At 42.6% G+C, this 14494-nt stretch overlaps 1 protein-coding gene across 3 annotated transcripts in view; it reads left to right on the forward strand.

Annotated features, from left to right (window-relative positions):
- Window positions 1-14494, forward strand: part of TMC5 (transmembrane channel like 5) — a 71837-nt gene that overhangs the window by 11360 nt on the left and 45983 nt on the right. The window lies entirely within an intron of this gene.

Here is a 14494-nt window from a genome sequence, read left to right on the forward strand (position 1 = left end):
TCTCTTTGGATAAGATTAAATTCTTTACTACTCAGCATCCATCCTGAAATCAAAGGGCACCCTATAGGCACCAGGATGGAAACAGCCTACTTGTTCTCCAGCAAGATTAAATACTCTTACTCCTTCTTCACAGCCCACTCTGGCCATCCCCACCTGCCTGCCCCAAGGGTGGCACCTTCCTGGCACTGAGCTAAGTGGAATGTTCCATCTCTGCCCATCTTTCCCGGGTGACTGTTCTGATCTATGATTTCCTCCACCTGGGCCTTCCATCGATGACTCCAGTCACTTTCTATCTTCTGGAAATTCATTGTCATCTCTAGTCCAATGGTTGCCTCCCTCTTGCCTTCTTCTTTACGTTGTTATGGATTTACTCCCTTTTATATGCCTTTTCTGTAACTTCATTTGGACTTTAGGAGGCAGGAAAGGTCATCCCATGGGCTCGGTCTGCCATCTTGAATCAGAATGCAATTTCTTTTGTTAGTTGCTAAACATAATATGATATTAAGCATTTTGTCCTTCATCCTGAACCTCTTCAAGAAATGTATGTGACCCACTAAGGGCAAATCAAATTTGTCCTGTGGCTCAATGAAGGCACCCAGGACTTGGAGTTTTGTAGACCTAGGTTCTGGCGCTGGATACGGACAAGCCATTTAACTTCTGACAAGTTGCTTTATATCTTTGGAAACTGTAAAGCACAATAATGCCAATTTCAGAATCAGACTGCCTGGATTTATATCCAAGCTCCACTCTTTACTGGCTGTGTTTCCTGGCCAAGTTACTTAACCTTTCTGTGCCTCAGTATCCTCAGTAAAATAAGGATAATAATAGCACCTATCCCTAAGGCTATGGTAAGGATTTAATGGGTTAACACCTGTCAGGTTCTTACAACAGTGTCTGGCACATACGTGTTAGTTGTTTTTTTATCTTTGGTTTCTGCTTCTGTTTTCCTCTCTGCAAATCTGGAACAATGATACTTAAGTTGTGTTATGTAATGTTTGCTTAAATAGGCATTATACAGACTGTTATATTATAGGGATCTGAATTAGTCTGATTAAGAACTAAGCTTCTATTTCCAGAGGTGGATCCAGAAGGGGGTTCTTTTTCTTCTAAAAGAGGGAGGCTTGACACAGACCCAGAATCACAGAGTGTGGATAAAGCTCAACTTTGCTTACTGCCCCCTCCTACGTTTCTGAGACCCAGTGGTAGAGAAGGGAAGACTCCTAGCAACAGGGGGCATTAAGGTTTATGATTTTCCGCTGCCCCCGGCAGGATTCTGAGCACATGGACAGTGGGGAAGGGGGAGAGGGGGGGTCTCCAGGAAGCAGAGTCCTTCTTTGGGTAGCAGAGGATCCCACGCCTTCAGGCAGGTCTCAGTGGGTGTAAGGGCCGTGTTGTGCACCTCGTATTGTCTCCGGCTGTCCCAGAGAGGGGTCCTTGTTCTTCTGGGACAGGCTGGGCAGCCCAGCCAGGCAAGAAGGCACAAGCAACCTATGAATCCACTTTTTTCCTCCCACCTGTATGCTTGCTCCTTGCAGCCTCCATTAACTGGCTGATCTGCAGTGATTCTCAAACTTGGGTGCACAGAAGATTCACCTGGGAAACCCGATAAAAAGGCAAATTTCCTGGTCCCACTCCAGGCCCGCTGAATCAAACCGTCTGGGAATGGAACCTTGGGCTAGGGTGGTTTTCCAGAACTGATGGGGTTCCCAGGACATGGAACTTCCAGTGCTAAAACCAAGAAAGTTCTAGGTAAACTAGGATGAGTTGGTCACCTGACAATCCCCAGGCCCCCATCTTCAGCAAGCTCCCAAGTGACTCTCATGGGCACTGGAGCTTGGTGCTCTCTCATGCACGCTCATCAATGAAGCTTGAAATGTTGGAGTTCCTTTAGGCTCCATCCTTCCCTAGACTTGCGCCATTCATATGGTAGCCCCATAGCCATTTATGGCTATTTACATTAAAATTAAATAAAATTAAAAATTCAGTTCCTCAGTTGCACTGGCCACATTTTAAGTCCTCAACAGACACATGTAGTGGCTGCCATGTTGGACAGCACAGGTATAGAACAATTCCATCATCATGGAAAGTTCTATTGGACAACATTGCCCTAGATGATCTCTAGATTAGGATTTCTCAACCTCGCCGCTATTGACATTTTGGGCCAGGTCATTCTCTGCTGTGGGACTGTCCTGTACATGGTAGGATGTTTAGCAGCATCCCTGGCCTCTACCTAATAGATGCCAATATCACACCCCTGGCCCCAAGTCGTGACAACCAAAAATGCCTCCAGACATTGTGAAATGTGCTATCAGGGGGTAAAACTGCACTGCCTGAGAATCATTGCCCTGGACCCATAGCTCCCACTAATCTCTTTCTAAAATAAAACAAAAGTCAATACACCCTGCCTCTCAAACAGAGCGTTGGCACTGGCATGCAAACGCTGTCCTGCAATTCAGTGGCATCAGCTGGCTTTACATCTAAGGCCTGGGGCTTCACCTACTTTGGGGACAGTCTTACATACAAGAAAGAAAGTCTTGTTCCGGAATGTCATTCGCATGGGGAGGGGTTCAGGTTATAATAAGGAGGGGACCCTGGGGAAGGGTTTGGTCCAGAGATTTCCCACCGAAAAAGGATTCTACTACAAGAGGAGATATCTTAGCCAGTGTGATGGGATTTGAGGGGCATCAAGACATCCATGTAAATCAAAGGATCATCCCATTCTAGCTTTTTCTTGAATTTTCCTCGTAGAGATTAATTGGTGACATTTGCCAACTCTGTCATCCCAGGTTTCCCAATTCTTATTTTCAGAAGAGGTTAGCACTCGTTTTCATCTGGTGTTCTAGCATTTGCTACCCCGATGGTAAGTGCAGCACCGTAGACACTCCCTGGATGGATTTTTGCCCTTCAAGAGGTTAAAATTCACTTTCATTTTCCAGTCTCTGACACTTTCTCATGTGCTCAACAAGCTAAAACTCTTATATTCTTTTTCATTTGTAAAATATAATTACCTTTAAAAGAACAAGAACCCTTTAAATTTTCAAGACAGGGGGCCAGCACCGTGGCAAAGTGGTTCGAGTTCTGCACACTCCACTTCAGTGGCATGGGTTCATGGGTTTGGATCCCGGGTGCCGACCTACTCCACTCCTCAGCCATGCTGTGGCGGCATCCCACATGCAAAGTGGAGGAAGATTGGCACAGATGTTAGCTCGGGGCTCATCTTCCTGACCAAAAAAAAAAAAAAATTTTTTTTCCCAGACATTTATTTAACCCTGAAGAAAGGTAATTACAAAATGGGTACGTCTTCTTGTTCTTGTGAGGTGAAGGGAAAAAATAAAGAAGAAGATGTACCCATTTGTTCTATTTCTATTTCCCCTTCGCCTCAGCTTTGGTATCGGTCTCTCGCACACACAGACCTTGTTTTCTGAGATGTCCAAATGTGTGGCTGGGCGTCTGCCGGGGTCAGAGGTGGAAACAGTCTCTGAAATCCCCGTGGGGCACGCAGCAACAAACGTTTCCCCATGGGAGGGTTTGTTCAATGGGTGAGTGAAGGTTTTGCCCTCACTTGCTTTTAAGACACTGTTTACATTGCTGTTATTTCCTCTTTCTAAACGTTACACATTGTAGATGGAGGATTCCAGGTAAAGGGTTTGTAATGGCCTCGGTGATGACAGCCAAAGTCATCGCTAAGCTAACGTGACAAGCCCAGAGAGAACAAACACACATTGCCATGAACAGAATCTATGTCTCCGCTGAAATGTGGGTGTGTTTGCACCTGGGGCGGCCTGGTGTCTGGCCAACCACTCGGGAGTGGCAGCCTTGACCCTTTGTATTGAAATTGTCTTTCCAAGATCAGGGGCCTGAGAAAGGAATCGAAGCTTCCAGAACTGCCATTAGGAAAGCTTGGTTGAAATGAAATGCCTGGGAGTGAGCCGTTTCTTCTTTTTCAATTCTTTTTCCTTCCCTTCCAGGAATTCTTAGAATTACAGACTGATGTTTTGCATGTGTGTATTGAGAGGAGGGAGGGAGTATGCAATTATATTATTGTATAATGTCGTTGTTTCTCAAAATTTAGTCATTTGAGCTCTACCTTTAAAATTTTGCTCCTTTTCTTACTATGCATACTAACATTTATCTATTCTCTTTATTGGATAGATTTACTTTAAAAGGAAACTTATATCATTAATATAAATGGAATACTTGTATCACTTGCTTATAAATATAAGTGATTATATATTTACATATATATATACATGTAGGGAAAACCAAACCATGTTATTAAATTCTGGTTAGATTATGCTGAGTGAAAGAAGCCACTCTCAAAGGGCTACATACTGTGCGATTCTATTTATATGACATTTTGGAAAAGGCATAATTGTAGAGATGGAGAACAGACCCATGGTGGGCAAAGGGTGGGAGGAGGGGTTGATTTCAGAGGGAGTTTTGGGGTGATGCAACTGTTCTGTCTCCTGACTGTGGTGGTGGTTATGCACGTGTTCAAACTCATAGAACTATACACCAAAAATATGTCATTGTATGCTAATTTACAAAATAAAATAGTTAAAATCCAGTCATGCATTGTGGCCTCATGAAGGTTCTGAGCTTGGAGCTTTGCTCTATCTTTGTTGAAAAAGAGACTATGGCAAATTCAGAGAGGCGTTAAAGATCTATTAGCATCAACGGAGAGTTACCTAGTTGTTAATTCGAAATATTGAGTGTGAATTAGAAAGGAAGGAACTATTGTTGAGAGATTCTTTGTTATTTTCTATGAGGAAAATTATCCTTTCAAGAATCCCTGGACTGATCTGAAACCCTCAATTTATAAATGGGATGTGTTTGTGTCAAAGATGGACCCAGACATGAGACGTGCTGGTCTGAACCCTCCCCACACCATCTGCCTCCACTGGAGAAGCCCGACTGACCCCAGTGTAGACTTTCCCCCCTTCCACTGGCTGAGGGTGGCAGCCACCAAGATGGACTTCAGGCAATGGATGAGATGAATGAGAACTTTGTGGGACAGCATTCATTCATTGAACAAATATTAATTGAATGCTTCCTAGGTTCCAGGCATGGTGTTAGATGCTGGGGACATAGTGAACAAAATTGAGTAACTTCTGCCCTCACAGAGTTTTCAGTCCAATGGAGGACGAGTATTGAACAGTAAGCACAAAAAGTTAGTAAATAATTACAAACCAGTAAGTCCTGTAGGAAAAAGGGCAGGATGCTATGAGAGAGACCCAAGGGGAACTATTCAGATATGGAGGCATAAAGGAGGCTTCTCTGAGAAAGCGGTATTTAAGCTGACACCTTAGGATGAGGAGTTAGCTAGACCAAGAGTGGAGGGAAAAGCATTTAAGGCAGAGGGAACAGTATGTGCAAAGGCCATTCCCCAGGAAAACAGGCCAGCCTGTTTACTGCAGGGCTCAGCAAACTCCACCCCACAGTTCAAATGTAGCCTGTGAACTAAGAATGGGTTTTATATTTTTAAATTCTTGAAAAAATCAAAAGAATAATCGTTCATGGCACATGAAAATAATATGACATTCAAATTTTGATGTCCATGAATTGGAACACAGATACACTATTCAATTACGTATTGTCTAGGGCTGCCCTCATGCTACAACGGCAGAGTTGGGTAGTGGCTACAGAGTCTGTATGGCCCGCAAAGCTTAAAATATTTCCTATCTGGTCTTTTCCTATCTGGAAAAAATGTGTTGACCTCTGATTTATAGAATGACGAACAAGGGGAGAGGTAGTCCGGGGGCAGCTCATGGCATACTTTTCAGACCATAGTAAGGAGTTGAGATGTTATTCTAGATTCAGTGGAAAGCCATTGAGTAGGGTTGGGGTGGAGGTGGGGGAATTCTTGAGTCTTTTTTTTTTTTCTGACTGTGTCCTATGGACTAATTTTTCTGGAGCCCCTGGGAAGTGGGTTCCTCTGGATAAGCAAGAGAATTCTCTTCGCTCTCGTTTACACCCCCAAATTTTGTTTCTTTCTTGCTCCTTGGCACCCTGGTAAGGAGGTTGGCTGAAAGTGTTGCATTTGTCAGCCATCTGTCAGGTGCGAGTGGGGATGGAAATGTGCTTAGGCCATTGGTTTTTCAATTTCCTTTTATTGCTGTGATTATGTGCAACATTTCAGTGACGATTCTATTGCACTTGTTCTGAGGCTTTGAGTAAATGGTACAGATTAAAAACTCAATACGCTTTGATTGTAGTTAATTTTGATTTATTTTAAAACTTCCATAGCTTATTTAGAGATTGGGGAAAAAACCATTCACACAGTCAGCTTATTCCAGCTTTTTCTCTCCGTTTTCCCCAGACACAGTGCTTTAATATTTTACTCTTTTTGAAAACTGATTTTCATTTTGAAATGACTATGATTGGGAAAAATTCTTGCCTCCTTTTTTGTTTTGTCTTTACTATTCCTTTTTTTTTAAATTGTGATAAAATATACATAACATTAAACTTACCGTCTTAACCATTTTTAAGTGTACAGTTCAGTGGTGTTACGTACATTCGCATTGTTGTGCAACCCATCTCCAGAACCTTTTCGTCTTGCAAAACTGAAACTCTATACTCATTAAACCACAACTAACAACTCCTTATTTCCCTCTCCTCCCAGCCCCTGGCAACCTCTACTCTACTTTCTATGTCTGTGAGTCTGACTGCTCTAGCTAATTCATATAACTGGAGCCATATGGTGTTTGTCTTTCTCTGTCTGGCTTATTTCACTTAGCATAATATCCTCCAGGTTCATCCACATTGTAGCAGATGTCAGAATTTCCTTCCTTTTGAAGGCTGAATAATATTCCATTGTATGGATAAACAGTATAGTAAATACAGAAACCAGTAACATAGTTATTTATTTTCATTCTCAAGTACTATGTACTGTACATAATTTTATGTGCTGTACATTTATGGGACTGGCAGTGCAGTAGGTTTGTTTACACCAGCATTGTCACAAACACATGAGGGACGCATTGCCCTACAATGTGAAGGTGGCTGTGACATCACCAGGCGATAGAAATTTTTCAGCTCCATTATAATCTTATGGGACCACTGTCATATACTCGGTCTGTAATTGATTGAAACATCCTTATGCAGTGCATGACTACAGTGCTCAGTTTAACTGAGGCGAATCTTGCCATTCCTAGTTTTTCTGTATTAGCTTCTTGCCCTTGCCTTTTTGCAAGCTGTGTGTGGTACTGACCGGGTGTAATCCAGGGAAAAGGAAGAAAGACCGATTTGGGGAGTATTCCTGATTGTCCTTCAGGGGTGACAATGTGAAAATGAATGGCTACTTACCCAAAGCTGTTGGAAATTAGTCCAGCTACTTGGGGGTCATTTCTAGTGACACATGCAAGCAACCCAGCAAAACCACTTCCATGTCTCTTCCTTGGAGAAATTGTCACAAGTGGGCACAGGAGACTCAGATGAGATGCACACTGATCATTTTATTTTTTTTTTTGTGAGGAAGATCAGCCCTGAGCTAACATCCATGCTAATCCTCCTCTTTTTTGCTGAGGAAGACCGGCTCTGAGCTAACATCCATGCCAACCCTCCTCCTTCCCCCCGCCCAAAGCCCCAGTAGATAGTTGTATGTCATAGTTGCACATCCTTCTAGTTGCTGTATGTGGGACGCGGCCTCAGCATGGCTGGACAAGCGGTGTGTCGGTGCGTGCCCGGGATCCGAACCCAGGCCGCCAGCAGTGGAGCACGCGCACTTAACCACTAAGCCACGGGGCCAGCCCCACACTGATCATTTTAATAGTGAAAAATGGGAAACAGCCCAAATGTCTGTCAGTAGGAGAAGGGATAAGTACAATGCAGTAGGGTCATACAATGGAACACTATACAGCCATTAAAATGAACAGACTTCTAGATGGATGTGTGAACTACCAACATGGAGAGATCTCAAAACCAATTTTATGTTTCAAAAAAGGACAAGGTGCAGAAAATCTGTAGGGTATGATAAAGATAGATGTAGATATAACTTTATGCATGAGGCCATACTATTGTCACTTGTTGATACTCGTCTATGTGGTTTTACTAGTTTCCTTGGGCTGCTATAACAACATGCCACAAACTGGGGGGCTTAAACAACAGAAATGTGTTGCCTCACAGTTCTGGAGGCTGGAAGTCAGAAACCAAGGTGTCAGCAGGGTAGTGGTCTCTCTGCCACCTGTAGGGGAAGGAGCCTTACTTGCCTCTTCCATCTTATGGTAGCCCCAGACATTCCTTGGCTTGTGGCGGGAGAACTCCAGTCTTCACATGGCGTTCTTCCAATGTCTGTTCACATATCCCTCCCTCCGTGCATGTCTGTGTCCACATTTGCCCTTTTATAAGGACACCAGTCATATTGGATTGGGGACCACCCTAATGACCTGATTTTAATTTGATTACCTGTGTCAAGACCCTATTTCCAAATAGGGTCACATTATGAGATACCAGGGGTTGGGACTTCAATGTATCTTTTTCTGGGGATACAATTCAACATCTAACAGTGGTCAAAGTGTAAACAATAGGACCTGGAAAGTCACACACCTAATTCATGATAGTGGTGGCTTCTGGACAGGGAAGAGGGGGGAGGTTGGCAGGAACCTGGGTTGGGGGGAGGCATAAGAGAGCTTCAGCTTCACCAGGAATGTCTATTTCCTTGATAAAATAAACACAAATCAGGAATTAATATGAAAAAGATTTGTATTTGGTAATATTTGTTCTTTTATTCTCTCTACCCTAGTCCAATATTTTGTTATTAAAGTATTTTAATATACATATAAATCACTCTCGTATGCACCTGGCTGAGTCGTACAGTAGGAGACAATCTTTTATAGAAGTCAAAGTCCTCTGTCTTCTGATTTTCAGGATGTATCACTCTGCCCGCAATTAGCAACTTGGAATACTCAGACTTCAGACCAGTGTCAGAGATTATAACCTTCCGTAAATTGTCTGCACTCCGGCTCCTGTGAAAAGCCAGCCTGAGAGAAGCCCCGAGCATAGGGGGCACCTATGGTTCCCAATGGCCTCTGCAGACAAAGTTGGTTTGTGCAAAGTTTGCCTCAGTTTGGGACAAAGTGAGAAAAATAAGGATAGAAGAGTAAGTTTTTATGAAGCTAAATGTATTCAATTAAATGAACTGCCCTTCCCTTTGAGACTGGGACCCTCTCCTTTTTTTACAATGTCCATAAAATGTTTTATGAAATAACAGTGATAATAGATCATGATAGCTGTCACTGTTTTTAATGAACTTATTGAGCCAAATAAAATGTTTCTTCTCCCTGTCCCCCCAAAAAAACAATTTAAAAAAATTTGATTAGTCGGTTTTTAATCAAATGGATGGTGGCTCCTTGGAACTAGTTAAGAGTTTCTATAGAATCACTTTCATAATTTCGACTGTGGGTCTTAAATATGTATGTATCTTGTATCATTTATAGGATGGTAGCCAGCATAAGCGAAGTTGATTTCATTTGGGTTCATAGGTTTACCTTGTCACATGTTAACACAACAAAGTTCACCCCTTTAGAAGGTAAAATATACGGCTGAAGTTAGAATTGGTGGCCTTGCTCTGCCTCTTGTGGGGCGACATCCTGCGTTTGGTGGTGCTCAGGGTTGCTGTTTTACAAGGTCTGGTTACTCTTTCCTTTCCTGTCAGATAATAAATGGCCTCAATTAGCAAAATTAACCTTTGCACAGTTTATGACCAAATGGCCGTGATAGTCTAGCCTGAACCTGGGGGAGGAGATGAGAAAAGGAGATTAGAGCCAAGAGCCATACATAGCCGGTATGGCCATCTTCCACTGGTGCGTGTAGATCTAAAGCCTTCCTCCTGATAGTCCATCATATTCCATCATATTCCATTATGCAGGAGTGCTGTCATTGATTGGGTCCATCCCCTGTTGATGTGGTTTTGGATTGTTTCCAGTTTTTTGTCACTACACACAAAGCTTGGCGTGACAGCCCTTAATGACTCCGTGTCCCTATGTTTTATGAGGTCACTTTGGCATCTGCAGAGCAGAGCTGGTGGGTGGCTTGCTGTGGCTTATGTTGTCTTAAGTCTGGGAAAGCTAAGAGGCAGCAGAGATCCAGATAAATAGCCTGAATGTGACCTCCTCAAGATTGTAGGATGTAACTTATCCCCTGAACTTTCCTGGACTAGCTGGATGACAAATGCGAAATAGTTTTGACCACCCATTCAAACCAGGTGCCTTGCAAGATCAAATAGGGGGTCTCCAGTTAACAGACATAGAAGGCACATAATTGCTTGAGAATGTGATTGAAAACCATAGAAATGGTGAAGTGGGAGGCCCTCAACAAGATGTCAAAAGGAGGACTCGGAATAGATGGTTCAAAGGCCCTTATTGGGAGGGTGCTAGGGCAATAAAATTTGGAGAAAAAGTATAGTGTCCTCTTTGTGCTTTTTCCGAGGCACAAAGCAAAATTATTCCTTTGAAAAGGCGGGATATTTGTTCCTCTAACAGTTTATAGGAAACTATGAGTAAGGTTCTCAGAAAACCACTCCCTCTTCATTTGGCAATCAATATGAGACTATTTCCTTGTAGTTATTTCCTCCTTCCTCTTCTTTCCCAGTCCTTTTCTTTGGTTCAGCTTTGCTTTTGTTTAGGAATTTGTTCCAGTGCAGCCGATAGCGGTTAGAGAGCCATTCCTGCCTGGACTGTGAAAAAGACATGCAATACACAAGCTCTTGTCAACTGACAGCAGTAGAGCAGAGAATTGTAGCAACAGACTTGAAACTAATTGTTGGCTGATCGCATATAACATCCATCTATCCATCTATCTATTTATCTATCTATCTATCTATCTATCTATCATCTATCTATCTATCGTCTACTTGTCTGTCTATTTACTTACATATCTACCTGTCTGTTTATGTGTGTGTTATATGAATATCTATATATAAATGAATTTGTCAAAGATTCTAAACAAAGACCAAAGCTCTGCTGCATCAAGAAACAAACTCAAAATCTCCATGCCTTATATCATAAAAGTTCATTTCTTGCTCATGGAAAGCTATGGTGGGTTGGTGGGGGTGGGCTCTGCTCCATTTAGTCATGCAGGAACCCAGGCTGGTGAACGGGTCCCTGTCTGAAATGCCACTGGTTGCCACTGCAGGGGAAAAGGGAGCTAGAGGGTTGTATTTCGGCTCTTAAATGCTTTGGCTTAGAAGTGACACAGCCACTTATGCTCACAGCCCACTGGCCGGAAATCCCCGTATCCACTGCCTTTCTGCAAGGGGGATGCTCACCTCCTCGCAGTGAGCTGAGGCTTGCAGTGTCTCCTCCCCGCTCTACCCCTGCAGCTCAGCCTGTAGTTGCCAGAGCTTCTGAGCTCTTTGCTGGTGACCTTGAGCCCTGACTTTATTAGGTGGTTATCTGATCCCTTTGGAAGGGTTCTCATAGTACATTCTTTTCAGAAATTCATCCTGGGAAGAGGTGTGGCCCTCTTGAAAAACTGGTATACTTCCTCTTTTTCACAAGTAGTGAATATTAGATCACCTGTCATGATTCCTTTTCATGGAATCATGAAATCATGATTCCCTTTCATGGGCTCATAAGAAGCTCACAGCAAAATGTAATTCTCAGAAACAGTCCCTATGTCAACCTGGGAATTTTGTAGAATGGCTCCCCCCCTACTTTATTATAAACCATTTTCTATTTTTTTAATCATGTCCTGGGTGAGTGCAAGACTTTTACTGTCTACCAACTCCTGCCTCTTTTGGAAGTTGCCGGGGTTTACACTACACACAAATAAAAATAGCGGTGGATAATAGCTTCTGTTCAGTGGATGCTTCCTTGGTGCCAGCAGCTTTCTGTGCCTTGTCTTGCTCATTCCTTACAAGGAGCCTATGAGATATTGTTGTCAGTATTGGATGAGTGAGGAAATAGACTCAGAGAGGTTCAGTGGCTTGCCCAAGTCCACACAGCCAACAGATGGAAACTAAACCCAGTTATACTTGATGCCAAGGGCTGGGTTCCCAACCATTTTCATTTTACAGCATCGCACAGGCAGACCATTCAATTCAGGTAATGTGTCCTGCCCTCAGCTAGCTTTTGCTTTCATTAATTCAGATTTTCTGTGATGTATATATAAGAAAAGTGGAAACGTTTGTGAGCCAGGACCATTCTTTTTTTTTTCAGTTGGTATGATGGCCCTGTAAGGAAATAGAAGGTTTTATGGTCTGACTTCTAGTTTAATTCTTTTTCATTTTCCTTTTCTTTTTAAAACTAAGGAGTATTATATTTAAAGAGATGTGCACAGTTCTTAAGTGTACTTGATGAATTTGTACACACACACACACATATATGTACCCCCATGTAACCATCACCCAGATCAAGATACACAACATGTCCAGCTCCCCAGAGGCTCCCCATTGTCATTTCCCCTCCCCTCCCTTCCCCAAGGTATGCTATTCTGACTTCCTGCACCATTTATTAGTTTGCCTGTCCTTGAACTTTGTGGAGTTGTTATGTAGTATGTACTCTTTTGAATCCGACTCTTTTAATCATCTTTACATCTGTGAGACGCATCCATGTCTTTGCAAGTAACAGAAGTTCAGTCTTTGTTACTGCTGTGTAGTGTTTCATCGTATGAATATGTCTCAATTTATATACTTCTTCTACTGTTGAATGACATTTGGGTTGTTTCCAATTTCTGGCATTTATTTTTAAAAAACAGCTGCTGTGAACACTCTTGTTGCCTTTTGGTGGACATATTCATTTCTCTTAGGCTGATACTGTACCAGTTCTTACTTTCTTGAATTTAGTAGGCATCATTTAGCTTGTTAGACTTAACAGCTAGGGTTTGGTAGGCCATGGAAGTCCTAGACCATAAATATGTTAATTTATGGTCTTACCATATAGATAAATAAATGGGTTCATTTTCCATGTCATGAAAAATAATTAGCAATAAAACATAGCATCTAGTCTTCATAGCACTCACAGTTTGTGTAGATGTTTGTTTGCAAAGTATAGCATACTAGTCAGAATTCTTTTTCATTTGCAAATGACAGAAACCCAACTCAAACTAACTTAAGTCAAAAAGGAATGTAATGACTCAAGTATCTGGTGGTTGGCTGCCTTCAGGCATGGCTGGATTCAGGTGCTTAACTGATGTCATCAGCATTGATCCTTCTTTCTCTTTGTCTCTTGGCTATGTTCTCTTCTGAGTTGGCACCACTCTCAGGCAGGCCTCCTCCTTGTGACCACTGGCAGCTTCTGGCTTATAACTTCCTAACTCCAGGTCCAGCAGAAAGAGAGAGCTTCTCTCTTCCCAACAGTCCTGACAAAACTCCCAGAATTGAATCGCGTTAGTCCTGACTGGGTTATATACCCTGACTCAATCACTGTGGCCAGGAAGAAAATAATCCTGATTGGATAGTATGTCCACACCTGGCCCACAAGGACTGAGAATGGGGCTGTTACTCAAGGAAAAGTGTGACCACAAAAGAGAAAAAAAGATGCTGGGCAAGGAATTAAAGAACATGGACTTCCACCATGCTGAGAAATATAGAACTGAGTTGGCAAGTGAACATTCTAAGACTATAGGTGATGGCAGAAAGTTAATATTGTTTTTAGATCTGATTTCTCAACAAAAAGTCTAACACTTGAAGTTTGCCTAGAGATAAACTTGTAAACATTGGCTGAACTTTACAAATGATCTACTGCCTTGTTTCAAAGGCATCACCATTCATCTAATGCTGGTTTGAAACTATGGAGATATTTTTGTCTTTTATTTTCCTTACCTCTCACCCTTCCCATATCCGGTCAGTCCACAAATCCTATTGATTCTTCCTTTAAATTTTCTCCCCTACTTATTATTTTCGTCACTGTTCCTACTGACCCTACACCAGCAGTTCCAGGCTTACATTCTGTCACTGTAGCAACCCTAGTGAAACAATAGCATGTCTATCCCAGTTAGTCTAGTCAAGGTCCTAGAAGACTGACTTAGGTTATGTGCCCACTCCGGAACCAAACCCTGTGGCCAGGGGCATGGTGCACACTGATTGGCCAGGCCTGGGTCATGTGGCCATCCTCCCAATCAGGAATGCAATCAGCCCTTCCTGAATCACCTGGATCAAGAGTGGGGGATGGGCAGATGCCCAGAGGAAAATCAGGGCACGAGGCCAAAAGGAGAAGTGGGAAGTAGGCAAGTAAAAACAACAGATATCCAGCACACTTAGAAATCAACTCTCCAATCACTTCTGATTTGAAAGTATGCCAGGTCTATGGATCAAAGCTCAGGGAACTCATAAAGTCATATTTTCATTATCATAAAGTCATAAAGTGGAAGAGATGGTAGCAATTGTCTCCCTACCCAAGTCCTCTAGTTACCATCGACTGTTCTTCCTTTGTGCACTTATACTGATTTATACCTTGAGCCTGAGAACCACTAGTGCAATCAGAGTGCTCAAAAGGCCTGTTCCTTCCAATCTTTTGGTTCATTGTTCCTTTCCCTCCCAATTGAGGGATTGTATTGG

This window comes from Ceratotherium simum, chromosome 26, assembly GCF_057802395.1.
Source record: "Ceratotherium simum simum isolate JZ-2026a chromosome 26, ASM5780239v1, whole genome shotgun sequence".
In the NCBI taxonomy this organism is placed as follows: domain Eukaryota; kingdom Metazoa; phylum Chordata; class Mammalia; order Perissodactyla; family Rhinocerotidae; genus Ceratotherium; species Ceratotherium simum.